A 16,802-nucleotide genomic window follows, 5' to 3' on the forward strand; every position below is an offset into this window, starting at 1 on the left:
ATAATTACAGTACTTTAGCAAAACAAATTCATCTCGAAATAATTTCTACGTTTAACAAGTAATGATTTCTGATGACGGTTTCTTTATGACAGAAAGGAAACTATCACTCAACAAATAGTGATCACACTACTATGCAGAAAATCTTAAAATACACAGGTCAGGGGCAAGAGGTACTGCACAAGTGAGTGCAAGATAGTGGCAAAAAGAACAAAATTAACAGGCAGTAACGGTAGGGTGAAAAAAAAAAATGCTCAGTTATTATAATTACTAAACGCTTTTTTTTTTTTTTTTTTTTTTACCGGATGATAAATCAGTTACATAAATTGAACAATACTGGTTGCGGTAGTGCAAGCGAAAAATGTCCAAAATTCGTGGGCCAGAGCACCCTCGTGAAATTTTGTATACGGGTTAAGAAATTTTCAACTGGCCTTTTAAACACGTAGTTTTGCTGTTTGTTTGTTTGGTTTTTAGTAGCATTAGCAACTAAGGCCATATTGCTCCGGGGATATGCAGTGGTCATTCCCTGACCTTTCCGCATCCTCCGTATTTGGTGGTCACGGGCTCGAACCCCGGTCTAATCAAGAAGCATGTGCTATGCACTGCTGCTCCTGGCCACCTGGCTACGGAGGCGCCCGTAGTTTTGCGAGACACATTATTAAAAAAAAAAAGGCAGCCCAAGGAACTTTTAAAATATTCTTATTGTTTAAAGGAATATTTTAAACTTGTATTGTAAATACTATAAACATACCAATGTTTAGTCATACTTTCATACATTGCTATAATCTTAACGTCCGGCAAAGTACTCGCGGGCTCTAGATGATTATCTAGGTCATTTAGGTTAACATCCGGAACCACGGGCATAGGAGCAGGTTATTAACCACGGTGATGACCAAAAGTCATAGGCCCTTTCCTACTAAAAGTTGACCTTTTCAAATTACCGTATTACAAGTTTTGTAAGGCAGCAATCAGACGGTGTCCCATGACAAGAAATTGTGTGCGAATACAAAAATGCAAATATTTTAGCCACATCAGCAGTTAAACAAAATTATTCATTTAAGCGTGAACGGCGAAAAACAAATATACAGTTTAAGAGGATAATGATAGTTAGATGCCACGTGAAGAAAATTTCTGTGCGGCCATCGCACAGGAATGAAACATTTCCAGATCGACAACTGGCAATTTTCTAAGTGTAGTCCACGAAATGATCAACAGCCGACACCCCTTGAGATGGATGATTACTTCACCCGGCCATTAACACCCACAAAAATCAATTTGGAGCTGCAGCAGCCATAAGTAAACTTATGTTTCCACGGCACACAGAGAGATAATTATTAGATTTTTGCGGAAAACCTGCAGACCCAAAAGGCCATGGGGCAAGGCACACTGAGAAGCTAGGTCCACTGATCGCAGTACATATAATCATGAATGCTGCTTTCTGTCTATCTGCTGTATTAAGTGCCAAAGCACTTAATACAGCAGATAGACATAGTAAGTAATTAGTAAGTAATTATAAATCTTAGTAAGTAATTATAGATTTCATAGCAGACGCTATGAGATCTATAATTACTTACTAAGACTGCAGTATATTGTGTCTGTAATTTGCGTGTATTGTCTGGTCTATTTTCCTGTTTGCTAGAGAAGAAACTCAAGTGAAAAGAAACCATAAAACCCTCGCTTGAGACCAACTAATCAGACAAATTGTAAAAAATAAAAAATATTTTCGCGTCGTGAGGGGATTCGAACCCAAGCATTTTCATCACTCTGCTGCCGGCGACAGCGAAACTTCCTTTATTGATATTTTGGAAAATCCTGTGGTGTATAGCGTGTTCGTGTCAAACGGCACTAGGGGTTTTTCCCCCATCTCCGCGTTGCTTTCATTGTTGAAGTTACTGTTCACTTTAGAGGGCAGAGGTTTAATAAGTGTATAGATATTGTATGTGTAGTGTTGTGTATCGTTGTTCATCTGGCCATTTAGCCATTGGACCCCTGCTGGGGCCAAACGTTGCCCACACTGCCCCGTGTAGGCAGACCAGGTACCCAGCAGTTTAATTTTACTCTGGCAGGTCCTGCCACGTAATTTCCTGAGTTTCAGTGGCTAGGACTTATAAATTTTTTTTTTTTTTTTTTAAAAGTGTACCCTGCATCATGACCCATGGCAATCATTGTGAAAGCGGCACTTATACCTTCGGCCGACAACGCTCCATGTCGCAGCGTACAAAGCGCCGACCTCAACACAAAAACTAGACTGCAATCAAGTAGCTAAGAGGATCAGGCAAGGAAGCTAAGGCAGATTATGAGAAGCGTTTGGCTAAGAATGCAAAAGAAACGTAACAAAGAATTCATTGCTTATGTTAATACTAGAATAAGCGACTGAATCACATTATTCCACTGGATTTTTCTCGTATTCCCATCTCTAGAGACTTTTTTTCTGCGCGCCTGAATATATATATATTCAGGCGCGCAGAAAAAAAAGTCTCTAGAGATGGGAATACGAGAAAAATATTATAACTGGAAACTTAACGATATCGAGATAACTGAGAAGAAAACAGAGGAGTAATTGTAAGTAAATAAGGCAGAATCTACCCAATTACTGTATATTAAAAGCATCAAGAAAGGTAAGCAAACGTTTGGCTATAATTCTGAGAGCATCCTTGGATTAAGGAGAAGGCCTTATAGACTGCCCATTTCCACATATCTCTCCTGATAAAATAGCAATGTGATCAATTATAGACCTGTAAGCTTGACTTCATATCTGACCAATCTGATTGGTTATTATGATTGAGTTAAAAATTACTAGATGCAAAAAATAATTTTGACATCATATACTTAGATGATGTAATACTCATAATCGTATTATGAGCTTTTGACACTGTTATCCAGAAGACTGCTGTATAAAATGCAGCAGTGTGGTATTAACCACAAGTTATTACTATGGATAAAGAGATGCTTGGCGGTAGTAAACAGTGTGATTGTAAATGGGCACAGCTCTTCATGAACTACTGTTATTAGTGACATCCCTCTGAGCCCTTACTCTTTTCAGTATTTATTAATGATACAGATGAAATTATATCAGGTTTATCATACAAGTTTGTAGATGATACAAAGGTTGGCAGCGTGGTTATGACAGGAATCGGGGCACAATAATGAAACACGACCCAGAAAAATTCCACATATGGGACATTGATAAATGCAAGGTACTAACATATGGGACAGTAATAATCCCACAATAATATACCAATTGGGTGGTACCACACTCAAGGTGGTGAAAAACGAAAGACCTAGTGGTAATTGTACAGTCAGACAAAGTTCTCTGAGCAGTGCAGATGGGCTTCTGGGACATCTAATGGAGTTCTGCCAATGATATAAAAGGAATTTTGTCAGCAGGACCAAGAGGTGATTATCCCGTTGTATAAGGCAATGGTTAATTTGAATGGGTGCAGAGAAGAGCAACAAAATCAGTAAAGGACACAGAAGGATACGCTTAGTATGAAAGACTAGTTATGCAAATTGCAGCACTTAGAAACCAGGCACCTGCGAGGAAACCTGATTGAAGTGTTTAAGACTTAAATGGATTGAGTGAACTAAATCCTGATGTAATCCTTACTCTTTCTCGGACACCACACAAAGAAAAAAATTAAACTGAAAAAGGATGTTTGCAGAACATGTGAGAAAATTTGCTTTCACCTGGAGGGCATCTGACTCCACCTGATGTTGTGGAAGCGGGTAGTTTGAATGAATTTAAGGAAGAATTAGCCTAATTATTAAAGGGGATGAACAGATGACTGGGTAATTTTATTTTATTTTATTTTATTTTTGGTTGATGCTGTATAAGCTGCTTCTTTGCATCGTTTGCCACTAACTAATACTAGGTAGAAATGCAAAATTACGCAAGTCCAAGACGGCCCTTCGTTATACAGAGGATTACAAACGTTTTAAAGAAGCAGAGTACAATACCACCAGCTTTCTACGGTAAGGGGGAAGTATTACATGACGCATTTAAGCAGTCATTACTGACATAGGCAGAACAACACGCTATTAATTTCTTTGGATAAATACATGTTTTGCTCATAACTAAAAATGTCCTATGATCTTTAGTAGGATGGTGTGTTAAGGATGCAGATTAATTCTCTTTAATAAATGTTCTCATTATAATGTATACTTTTCTGTGTTACATGTTTTAGTTAAAAAAAAAATATATATATATATATATATATATATATATATTTTTTTTTTTATAATTACGAAAATATTTTTAGAACGGTAAATTACTAAGATTCACTTTCTGTACTTCGCCCCCAACTTAGCACAACCCACATCATATACGGTCCTTTCTGTTATATAGAGGATCACAAAAGCTTTAAAGTGGAGCACAATACCACCAGCTTTCTACGGAAAAAAGAAAAAAAAAAATCATTATGCTCAGTACTATAGATAATGTCAAGTTGGATAAAAACAGCAGATTTTTAAGAACAAATTAAAAAATATATATAATATATTTTAATTTATTCAAATCCACGTCATATTGCGTGGTACATAAAATCATATTCTAGTTTTCCTCTGTATACTTCACTGATCTTTGTAACCGTCTCGCAGTATAAACAAAAAAATTATTATATTTAATTTTATCTAAGGAAGGAAGGAAGCTATCAAAATCGCTCTCTGCACTTATATTAAAATGCATAATTAAGAGAGACAATGGGATATTGTAAGAAATCTAACAATACCCCATTCGTTATCTTCAATGTCAACTTGTTTTTCTGTCTGAGCGAACGAGAATAAAGTTGGTTTATTACCCGTGTTTGTTTTATGCTGTCTGTGATGGATTCAAAAATACTCTTGTTGTTGAAATTCTAGAATGACGTCTTTTAACCAACTTTTAAATAAAATTTAAGGTACTTTTAACTATACAAATGAATATTTTTTAAGAATTTGTTTTTGTTGTAAGACAAATTTTGGAGTGTTTAACATTTTAACGGTTGTTACCGGTCCACTGATAAATTAAACAGATACAGGTCACCGGAAAGAATAGAAATTCTTTCCGTTAACCCGTATCTATGTCACATCGCGTGGTACATAAAATCATATTCTAGTTTTCCTCTGTATACTTCATTGTTTGCATCAGTTAAGCACTTTCGTGCTTAACTAATCCACTCACTCACTCATTTTTTCGTCTGCGTCACTTGATTGGGCGTGGTTACCTAGTTTTGGTACTGAAGAAACCAGTCATAATCACATAACTTCTGATATTTATCCTTGTCAAAGTCGTATCAGTTAAGAGATATAAAACCTCAAACTACGTAAAAATGAACCACTAACTTATACGTTAGTTAATTTTTTCTAATTTTTTTTTCCCTACGCAGCATAGCAAAAATTTAACTAAAAGGTTACATTTTACTATGGAGCTAAAACAAACCAAGTTTGCAGCCGTTGCACCATAAAACCAACAACAACTAAGTTTGCATAAAAGACATAATCACAATACAGCTCAACGGTAGAGGTAGCGGGGTGGTCAAATGCGAGGGTACATTTATACAAGCATTTCAGTTAACTGTTGTTCAAGCACGTGTGACTGCTATATACAGTCATGTTCTTGTATTCTCTCTCTCTCTATTTTGTAAACTCCTCTGACCGTCCTACACAATAAACATAAAATCTTTTGTTATATTTATCTCAAATTGTGAAACTCTTCTTCAGAGCAAGTTGTCTTACTCGTTTTGCTCGAATAAGTAACACCTTCCATAAAGAGAAGTACATATAGGCAATAGCATTAGTAAAAAGGCACATGATGCAAGAAAGCAAGCTTATATAGCATCGGCCAAAAAAAAAAAAAAAAAACCACACACAAATCTAATTTCACCCATCCACTCGCTCAAAATGTTTCAGCAGGTGGATAGGTGAAATTTTAAGTTCTGCCTTGAATCTATTTAAGCTATCAACTACAACTACAGATGGAAGTTTGTTCCAGCAAGCAACCACACGCTGGCTAAAGGCAAACTTCCGCACATCTATCCTACAACTGTCTTTCCTCAATTTGAATATATGCCCTCTCAGGCGATTATTCTGAGCAAGAGGAAGAATCCCATCAGCATTGAGCATGCTCAAACAATTCAAAGCTTTATACACGTCAGTCAGATCACCTTGCAGGTGCCTAGCCTCCAGACACTAATTTGCAAAACTTAAGCCTTTCTTCGTAACAAACCTTTGTTCCATTCACTAATCTTGTTGCCCTTCTCTGTACTCGTTCCAACAGCTCTACATCCTTCTTAAAATCAGGCCTCCAGACCTGTATACAGTACTCAAGGTGTGGCCTGACCATTGCCTTATACAAGGGGATAATCACCTCCTTATCCCTGCTAGAAAAATTCCCGTATATCATTGACAAGACACCATGAGCTACTCTTGCAGACCGTCTGCACTGCTCAGAAAACTTCATATCTGCCTGCACAATTACCCCCCAGGTCCTTTTCATTCTCTACCACTGTCAGTGTATTGTCGCAGTTGGGTGCCACCACGCAGATGGCACCGGTTGATGACTCTCATTTTAGGGTAGGTAAGCATCTGAAAACCCTGTTGTGATTTATTTCTGGAATATGAGAGATTCAAAAAGTTGTGAAGTTCTTATTCTCTGGGTGCCTACTCACCAATAAGGAGATAGTCTCTGAAAAGGTCAACTTAGAATAACAATATACTTCTCTATGTGGACAGCATTACTTATTCAAAGTGTATGAGTGAGCAACTCGTTTCGAAATTTCACAATGTGAATTGTATTATAGTGACGCCATTATGGGGAAAAAAGGCGTCACTATAATATAGCGTCACTTGCTATATATTCCAAACGAATTATGCATAAGGAACGACTTGACCAAAACCAGGATCTGCAAGGTGTACATAACTGATATGTACAGGGCTGATTAAAAAAGTTCTTGGATTAACCTCAAAGATAAAAAATATACATATTGTTTATACTCCGACCACCAGGTCACAGGAATTTACAATAAATAAATCATCAATACAATCGTTAACTATATTTAACAGTCACGCGAGCAAGAACCACGTTCCACTCAATGAGAATGGGTTACTGCAATCTCACCCCTGCCCACTCGGCTATGTCGACAGGAAGTTAACTGCTTTATATTATTATTAATGTGTAAACATCTTTGGCGGCACCCACTAAACTTCGGATGGCAGTAAAATCAATCTGTCACGATTTTGCGACCCGAAAATGACGTCATTTCCGTTTCATATCAAAGAAAAACGGAGTGGGGAGAGGAGATCGTGAAAAGGATCATGGAAGGTGATCTTGGATGTGCTCAGAGCTGTCATAAACCAGCAGGTGGCGGGAAACGTTTATGATTCGGAGTATACCACTTATGTGGCTTTGGGCTAACCATTGCCCAAATATATTGATTAACATCAAAATCAACTCTAAATCCAACAGATGAGAACTAGGGGACTAGCTTCTGGTCAGACGCACGTATCCTTGGTGCTCGTTTTTGAAAAATTTTAGTTCTCCAAAGTTCTCAAATTGGATTAAATTTGTGTCTACTGTGTTCGCATAACAGAATGGAATCTACTGATAAGGTTTGAAAATCGGCAAAGGTAATGGAAATTCATGACCATTTTTAGTTTTACCGATACTGGCGTGCTCCGCCGGTAGTCAGGATTCCATAGAGATACATTGTGTCAAATTTATCGAGTGTTTATACTGTTAAAGACGGAACAGAAATATATCTGATTGACTTAGTTAGAGACTCTAGACTAGTAGTACAGAAGATTGGTATAACTTTTAAAATTTTTTGAATATTCCTTGATGTTTCCGACCTGCCTTAGTTATATTGGGAATCAATGTTGTGTATTAATTACGTTGGTAACTAGCTGCTATTGTTTCTTTCCCAGTAAGGCGAACAAAATTTGTTTATTTGGAGCATTAGCAACTAAGGCCATATTGCTCCGGGAATATGCGGTGGTCATTCCCGGACCTTTCCGCATCCTCCGTATTTGGTGGTGACGGGCTCGAACCTCGGACTAATCAAGAAGCGTGTGTTACGCACTGCTGCTCCTTCCCACCTGGCTACGGAGGCGCCAGGAGAACAAAGGCCTTTGTTGTTCTTCTTGTTTTGACCATGTGACAGTAGCAGCGTGCCAGATTGGTGGTGGAAGGCAACTTAGTCTGGCCATCGTTACACACCCAATATCGTATAATTTTATAAATAATTAATGATCATTATGGTAAATTATAGGAGGAGGAGATGGCTGCTTTCCAGCACGGACGCACGTTGTATTGCTTCTGCCCTCCTGCATTCCCAGTGGAGGATAGCCTAAACTTTCTAGCGCGGATGCACATTGTATCGTCCCCCCCGCATTTAGTGGTGGACAGCCCAAACGTTGATAGTGTATTTAGTAACGTGCAATTGTGCTACGAACTTGTGGAAAACACCGATCGTTCTTAAATTCCCTACGTGTGAGAGACTTACCCCAACTTGGGGATAACCCTGATAAACCGAATATGTCGGAATTGGAAATTAATGATCCAGAACCTACTTAAACTGAACCACAGAGTCAAATGGAAGTCACACAGTGTGATCAAAGGACGAATGTGACAAATAAAGGATCGACTGGGGACCAGGAACTCACCTCCACGAGTAAGAGGAAAGGTAAGTTACCTGTTCCTAGATCTGACAGGGGCATGAGGAGTGCCAGTGAAGGCAAGGTCCTACAGGAGCTACCAGCTACACGACAGGACAAGATAGAACAACAGGCAAAACCTAATGAACCAGCCCAATTGGATCCGATGCTACCGGATGGGTCTGTGCTGGAGCAAACCCTTATCCGGCGCACAGCCCTAAAAAACTTAATGAAGGACTCAAATAATAGAGTCACTACAAATCTGAGAGCTGACATCGTAAGTCTCTGGTCAAAGCTGAGACCATACTCCTCCAAACTCACATCCAGCACCAGAAAGTAGTCGCAACAATTGAGGCCCTAAATCTTGATGGGAGAAATAAAATGCCATAGCGCACCCCATCTTTTGCTGACACGATGAAGATGACCAAACCAAGCCCTAAGACACTACAGCCACAGCGACGGAAGACTCTGCTGCCCACTCCAAACCTAGTGATACTCAAGCCTGCAACAGCTGAGGCACCCAAGTCAAGTGAAGAAATAAAGAGGACAGTAATGCCACTCTTTCAGATGACTTGAAGCATACCAGAATCAAATCAATAAGAAAGACCCGCAACACTGGAATAATAATTGAAACTGATACAAAAGAGGATGCAGAAAAAGTCATAACAAACGCCAAAATACCTACCATGGGCTTACTTGCTGAGCCCCCCCCCCCCGAAAGAAAGGACCATCGATTGTAATCTTCGATTGGATCCAGAAAGATCTGGATCCAATCTTCGTAAGGGATGAAATTTACAGGCGCAACCTGCAACGTGCATTCCCGGATACTGACCCAACAGAGCCAAGTTCCCGGCATGTCTAGATATGAGGAGATTTCATGCAATTATTTTTTATCTGTTTTTATAGAAGACTGAATATTATGCCAATAATGCCAAACAGGGGGAAAAATTTAAATAAACAGCTGGTTGTTTCAGCTGTGATAAAATGGATAACGCATTTTACCGCATGAGTAGATCACAAGCATCTCTAGAAAAAAAAGCGTTTATCCTCCATAATTACCAATTTTTTTATAAACGTTTTCATTTATAAAATTCCACACAGAATCATTGGCTGTTTATCAGGATGACCGCCGTAGCCGAGTGGTCAGGCCTGAGGTGCATAAGTACGCGTACTTTGAGTGACCGAGGTTCAAGCCCGTGACTGCTAAATACGATGCTATTTCTCGTATTTTCTGCATATTGTGGACTTGCTGCTGAGTTGACCGGTTGGTCGTCCAGGAGTATAAACATAAAAGTTAATTATTTATTTTCAAGTATGTGCAAAAAGTTCTGCGACGCATTCTAGGGTCCAAGATAAGGGAGGGGGGGTGTCATAAAAGCATATATCCATTTCTGAACAGTTAAAGAGCAATGGCTATTTGGTTAAAAAAAAATATTACTATGTTTAATGAGAAATATATATAAATAAGAATACACATGGCCAATAAAATTGTTTATCCATGATATAAAATTGTTTAGGTATGAATATGCTTATTCTTTCTTTTTATTATAATTAAAATGTTTATTTATATTCAGTACGGTGTCTGCTTATTCTTATTTATTTATTTTTATTATTACTTAGTACCCTCAAAATCTCTACAGCCACTGTTTAAAATTCAGCAACCAAATCGTAAGCGTTCAGAATCGGATACGTTTATATGCTTAAAAAGCGGCCGTAAAACCTAAGTTAACTTAGTATTTTTTACGGAGAAATTTAATGACTAAATACTGGGGGCAGGTTACGTAAGTGGGTCTTTGGAATACATAGCCTTGCTTCCGCTTCCGCATAAGAGGTCGTCTATTGCAGAGCAGCACCGGCAGGAAAATAGAGAGTTGGTTGAAAACACGCAACAGTTCATGAAATGCTTGTTTCATGGAAACTCATTAAAAAGAAGAAGAAAAAAAAAAAAAACTTCCTTAAATAATAATAAAAAATTAAAATAAATGGAACACATTTTGAGGCAAGCAAATGGGCTACTGAACACGTATTAATTGATGATTCCAAATAACCGGTTTAGTAGTATTGTAGTTTGAAATAAAAGCTCTTTTCTGCCATTCAAAATTCATAACTGAAGCGTGCAAAAGAAAGACCGAAAAAAGGTTCTAACAACTTTTAAAAACTCTGATGTCCGTTATTCACAGCTTTGATTATTGAACAATGGCACCTAGAACGGTTCCACTTGTTATTCATCGCAAATGAACAACGGAAACCTAAGTTCTGAACGATCTCATTATAATGCTGGGCTAATAATAATCTCTATTATTTCCATTCCCACCTGAGTCGATCGATTGGCATCTCAAAGCAAAGTGCATTGAAAAGTATTTTTAAGAGGTGTTCTAAATTAAAAATAAAAACAAAAATAAACTTGTACTTTCAAATAAAGTTTTTTATACTCCGCTAAAGCTCCATGTGGCTAGAATTCCCAGCTGTTTCGCCAGCCAATTCACTAGGGCCACAATTGTCAACAGTGTGTGCGCACGGGCTCGATTTGGTAATGTCCGTATTTGAGTACCTGTACCAGTCACAGCACGTACGTGGACGGAAATCCTGGTAACCAATTTCATTCTTTACCAGGATTTCCGAACGAGAGCGTGAAAAAGGGAACATACATTAATACAATAAAATTCAAAATTTAGCGAATATCAGAAAATAATATATCTTAATAAAATGATTTTATTTTCAAAAAATAAATTTGTTTTTATACCCAAATTATAACATTGTATTCAAGCTCCTCTCTATATTGATTCCTCTGATCTTACGTTGTCGTGCTGGAGTATAAAGTGAAATTTATAAACTTAACTTTGCCAGTCCGACCTTATGGTGACGCCCTTATTCGAAAGTAAAGAAGCATATTGCACATTGTCAATGGCTTAGCCAGGATATTTTGTCAGAAATCATATTCACAAAAAAAGGCCCAATTGCAATTCACAAAAAAAGGCGCCATTTGCTTTCTAAAAAAGCGCCACAATACCAGATTTCGGCGTCAGGGGGTACAATGTCACTGCTGACCCTACGCCACTGCTCATTATTGAGCCAAGACCATAGCGAAGCGGCTACACTCTGTTTTAACTTACTGTAGTTGACACCACTCAGAAAGATACAGGGTCTCCTCACTCAACAAATGGCATTATGTATTAATACGCCATGCTCCAATCTTCAGCTGCGTAGCGTATAAGTCCAGTTTGTTTTTTTAATTTTTTTTGTTAGTATAATAAAATATAAAAATATATCACTATATATTTAAAAATGACATACAGGATGTCTATAAATTATTCACCTGATTATTATGTTCCATTAAAATTTTATTATAATAAGAATCTTAAAAATGGTTTGTAGCAGTTAGCAAAAATTGAAATGAGTTTTTTTCTCATGCGGTCGGCAGCCATGACTCCACCAAGCACAGCAACATTTTTTATTAATGGAAAACCACAAATAGAAGAGGTATTAGAACCTATGGTACTTAGTACCGTGCATGGGCTAAAGGTTGCGAATATGTTTGTCGACATTAAACTTGAACTTCTGTAGATTGCAATTTTCAGGAAATACGTATGAAGGCAGTTCCTCAAGAAAACGGAAGTTGAATGAATAGATGAGAACGAAGAAAAGTTGGTTCTGTGAGTTTGAAATTGGACAGTAAAAGGATGTTGACTGGTTGCGGCACGTGTTGGACTGCTTTGGAAGAGAGAGCTGGAATTATAGAAGCCAATTCAGAAGAACAATGCCCATGGAAGTATCTATATTGAAAAGGCATGCAGCAGAAGCAGAACGTTTGTGAGACAGAGTGGAAAGACTCTGTTAGAGATGAATCATTAATTAACCTAACTACCCTCTTTTGAATGGAATCTAGAAGCCTGAAAGAAGTTTCGGGGGCATCGCTCCAGATGTGAGAACAATTTTCCATGGTAGGGCAGATTTGCAATTTGTACAGGGTGAACAACTGTTTGGAAGAAAAGTCACGCTGAGAGCGAAAGAGAATCCAGTTTTTTAAATGCAGAGGAAGAAATATTTATAATGTGCTTATGCCAAGAGAGATTAGAAGCCAGGGTAATCCCCCAAAGAGATACATAACCTTGCCTAGAAATCGGAGTTTTATCGAAGATAAGCATAGGAGCAGAAGAATTCTTTTTGCGAGATTATTTTTGCGACTAAGTTTTAGAAGGATTGAAATCAACTAAGTTATCTTTGCCTCATTGGAGATCAGCATTTAAGGAATTTATTATTATTATTAATATCAATTTATTTCCGAAGAAATAGCCCTTTACAGCTATGCAGCTAGAGAACACGAGTTAGTTGTTGTTATTTGGTTTTTTAGGAGCATTAGCAACTAAGGCCATATTGCTCCGGGAATATGCGGTGGTCATTCCGTGACCTTTCCGCATCCTCCGTATTTGGTGGTCACGGGCTCGAACCCTGGTCTAATCAAGAAGCGTGTGCTACGCACTGCTGCTCCTGCCCACCTGGCTACGGAGGCGCCGACACGAGTTAGATACAGAAATTAAATAAACAATAACAAATGCATTGTATACAGAGCCCAGATACAATACACGGCCTTAAACAGCCTCTGGTAGTGGATATTCGAGAAGTTTACGCAGGGCAAGGTTTCTGAAACTGGAGGTGGAATGCAATGTGCTATCAATTACGTTTTAAGAATTTTTTTGTTTTCAAGTTGATAACATTATTTAGGGGGGATGACACCAGAAAGATCCGCCCCGGGTGCAAAAGACCGTAGCCACGCCGCTGAATGTCACATAGTTAAAATACCGAACTGAACAGGTAGTGTGACTTCCATTTCTCAAGAGATGCTTCAAAACACTTGGAATGAAATCGGCTACAGCCTACGTGCTATTAAAAAGTGCCCATATGGAGGTTTACTGAAGGGCGGTTGTGTGATAAGAAATTCTTCGAGTTGCTTTATTAGGTATAGCAAACCACCCTTTTACAATAAAATTTGAATCGAGCTTCATAATCAGGCGAATAATTAATTCATCTGTATTAAGCTATCATTTGTAATGTCTGATCAGAACTAAATTTAAAAATAAATTCTAGGGTGGTTTTTTTTAACGCAGTGTTGTATTCTATCCCAGATCAAAGGGAAACATAGATCACTGGAGTGATGTCACTTTTACATAAGGACGGTTATAAAATAAAAATTAGCTCAGTATTTATATATATTTATTATTATTTATGGGAAGAAAAGTGTCTTTGTTAATTGTATCAGTTCTTCCATAAAAATTGATTGATCCATATTTATATAATGTTAAATACTGTTAATACCACTAAAAAATTTTATGTCGGAGTATTACATAAAACTGTTGTAAACTAGTTAAGATACTTTTATTAGTGTGAATAAAATAAAATACATGGACAGTACACAATTACGCACGCCAAATCCATATGATATCGAAAAATACGATGATGTTGTGCAACCTCTACTTTCTAAATTCCTATGATCCTATGTAGTCACCCAGGAAAACAAAATTAAACGAATAATGAGAGAAAAAAAAAGTTACTGACAATATGCATGACGTCAAAAAAAATATATGCGCAGCATAATAAAGTTATAAGCACGTTGCTTTCCGAATGAGCACTAAACAAACTTGTGCGAAGGTAAAAAAGTGTACGCGCTTTGAGTGACTTCAAATACAATATAATATTCTTGTATTCTCTCTCTATCTTGTGAGGTCCCCAGACCTTAAGTGGTCGTCCCGGAGTATAAACAGAAAACTTATTTTTTTAAATGCATAATTAAGGAGGGGAGAACTGAAGGAAGGCATTCTCCATACGTGCCACTGTACTAAAGAGAACTAAACGTCCTAAAACTGACCACTAAAACTGCAGACCACCCTTCCTGAAATTCGGGGGGTGTCCAGTGATTTCCAACAATCAACTACCTACTGAAAGATTATCAAGAGAAAAAAATTATAGGGAAGATGGAGAGTCCAATGCTATCACTATTTAGAGTCAGCCTTCTACCACTCAATGCAATAAAACATTCATTGAAAATAAGTATTGAAATAATGGAAAGTGAGAAGGGAAAACCTTTACTGTTGAACAATTTTAAACTCAGCAAAAAGTCTTTTTAATTTTTTATTTTCGTATAGTGTTATAGAACTGCACAAACAACAGGGCACTGTCTAAATTTTTAAAGTATGACAGAATAATTTATAATATCAAAACGAAAAACACTGTCACGAAAAAAAAAAAAAAAAGAAGAAAAGAAAAATTATTGGACAAGTTGTTAAACTTGTCCAGTCCTTGAGTCAAAAAAAAAAGAAAGCCGAAACACAGATATATATACAAAAAAACTATCTAAATTAATTCAATCTGCTCTGAAACAAAACCTAGCTGACAAAATATAAGCAAATACAAAAAAAAAAAAAAAAAAGGTGTCGAAAATCACATTTTGAATTTTCTACAAAACTGGTGGTTGCATACTACGAAAGCCATTAATAATTCCGACTCAACCAACTGCTCAAATTCATGAATAATTGAAAACTTTTATTTTTATTTATTTAGAGCAAGCATAGTTTGAGAAAATACAAAATCTAGGACTGGCAGATCAGTACAGAAATAAAGACAACCAAGCTGAAAAATGGTCGCGTTTTGTTTGGTTTGTCTTTCTGATTTTTGGGCAAATTCAGCAAGTTGAAAACATAACGAAATCTATCGATTATTTAATTAAATCTGTACAGTATTAGTAGTGGCAAATGATGCAAGAAAGCAAGCTTATATACAGCATCAGCCAAAAAATAAAATAAAATAACACACTTCCCACATCAACTGTCTCTCCGCCTCCTCTAATAATTAGTCTAGTTCCTCCTTAAATTTATTCAGACTACTCACTTCCACAGCACCAGATGGAAGTTTGTTCCAACAATCAACTACCAGTTGGCTGAAAGCAAATTTACGCACATCTATCCTCCAACCATCCTTCCTCAATAAACTTTTTTATAAATGACATGGTTTTGGCGCATTATAGCCTTAGTAGCTAATGCGCCAATAAAATCAAAACCAACCAACCAATCCTTCCTCAATTTAAATTTATGCCCCCACTCATGTGAGTTGTCTGAGCAAGAGGAAGGATGCCATCAGCATTTAGCTTACTAAATTATATAGCAGAAAATGCCACTTTTCTTCCTTACTATATTTGCAGCAACAAATTCTTAGACGGTACACATAATAAATGCATGTGGAAGTTTTCGTTCACGATTTAATGTCGGCTTCTATAAAATGCACACAACTGTATATTTCAGTTTCTCGAAGTTTTTAAAAAATTTCCCAACTGACATTTATATAAAGTACCAAAGTATATCGGAGAAAATAATTGGAAAAAATAAAGTTGTTTCATGTTATGCCATGCTTCATGAATTCAGTGATTATACGAAAGGGGAAAATCATTAAAATATATATTGCGATTTTATATTTTGAATTCTCTATTCTCATTTTGTATTACAAATTTGCATATAATTGTATTATTTAATCTCGTACAACAATTTTTTTTTCTATTGTTGTATGTGATTAAACATCTATATTTATTTAGATCTAAACACATTACAGATGATGCACCCGGTTACAATGTGTTGCATCGTACGACATCGTCATAATTGTAAATTAATGGGCATTAATTTAGTATTATATTAAAAATAACAAGTAAAAAGAATAATATATTTATCAAGGTCAAATTTTAAATTAAAGTTCACACCATTATTTAATGTTAAATTTAAAAGTAGAACACTAAGTGCTATTCAATCTTTACAGTTAAAACGAAATGGTATTATTTAAAAAGTTATCTAGATGTCTGGAGGCAGAAACGTTTCAAGTGAGCGGATAGCTAATGCCAGGGAAGAGAGCCTAAAAAACCTTCAAGGGTTGTTAAACAAGAACAGTAAGTCTTAATTGTTCATATAATAATGTTAGAAGTGTCGTCAATAAAATGAGTGAATTCGAACTGCTTGTTAAAACAAGTAACGCGGACATAATAGGGCTTACGGAGACGTGGTGCTACCCGGAAATTGGGGATGATGAGTTTCAGTACGGCTTGTATAATGTATTTAGGAAGGGTAGGATAGATAGAAGGGGTGGTGGCGTAATGCTTCTTATCAGAAGCAGACTGAGTGCGACGATAGCTTTCCCGGATT

General features: G+C 37.0%; 1 protein-coding gene across 2 annotated transcripts in view; it reads right to left on the bottom strand.

Annotated features, from left to right (window-relative positions):
- LOC150087207 (tetratricopeptide repeat protein 39B-like) overlaps positions 1–16,802 on the bottom strand; it is a 349,901-nt gene that overhangs the window by 282,016 nt on the left and 51,083 nt on the right. The window contains exon 1 of one of the 2 annotated variants that reach the window (XM_090371072.1): positions 11,369–11,436. The exons of the other annotated variant lie outside the window; for it this stretch is intronic. The gene's annotated coding sequence lies outside the window, so the exon portion shown is untranslated. Of the gene's footprint in view, positions 1–11,368; positions 11,437–16,802 lie in introns of those variants that run through there. 2 annotated transcript variants of the gene reach the window in all.

The sequence above is a fragment of the Mastigoproctus giganteus genome, chromosome 4 (assembly GCF_048544385.1).
Source record: "Mastigoproctus giganteus isolate SK-2022 chromosome 4, ASM4854438v1, whole genome shotgun sequence".
Classification (NCBI taxonomy): domain Eukaryota; kingdom Metazoa; phylum Arthropoda; class Arachnida; order Uropygi; family Thelyphonidae; genus Mastigoproctus; species Mastigoproctus giganteus.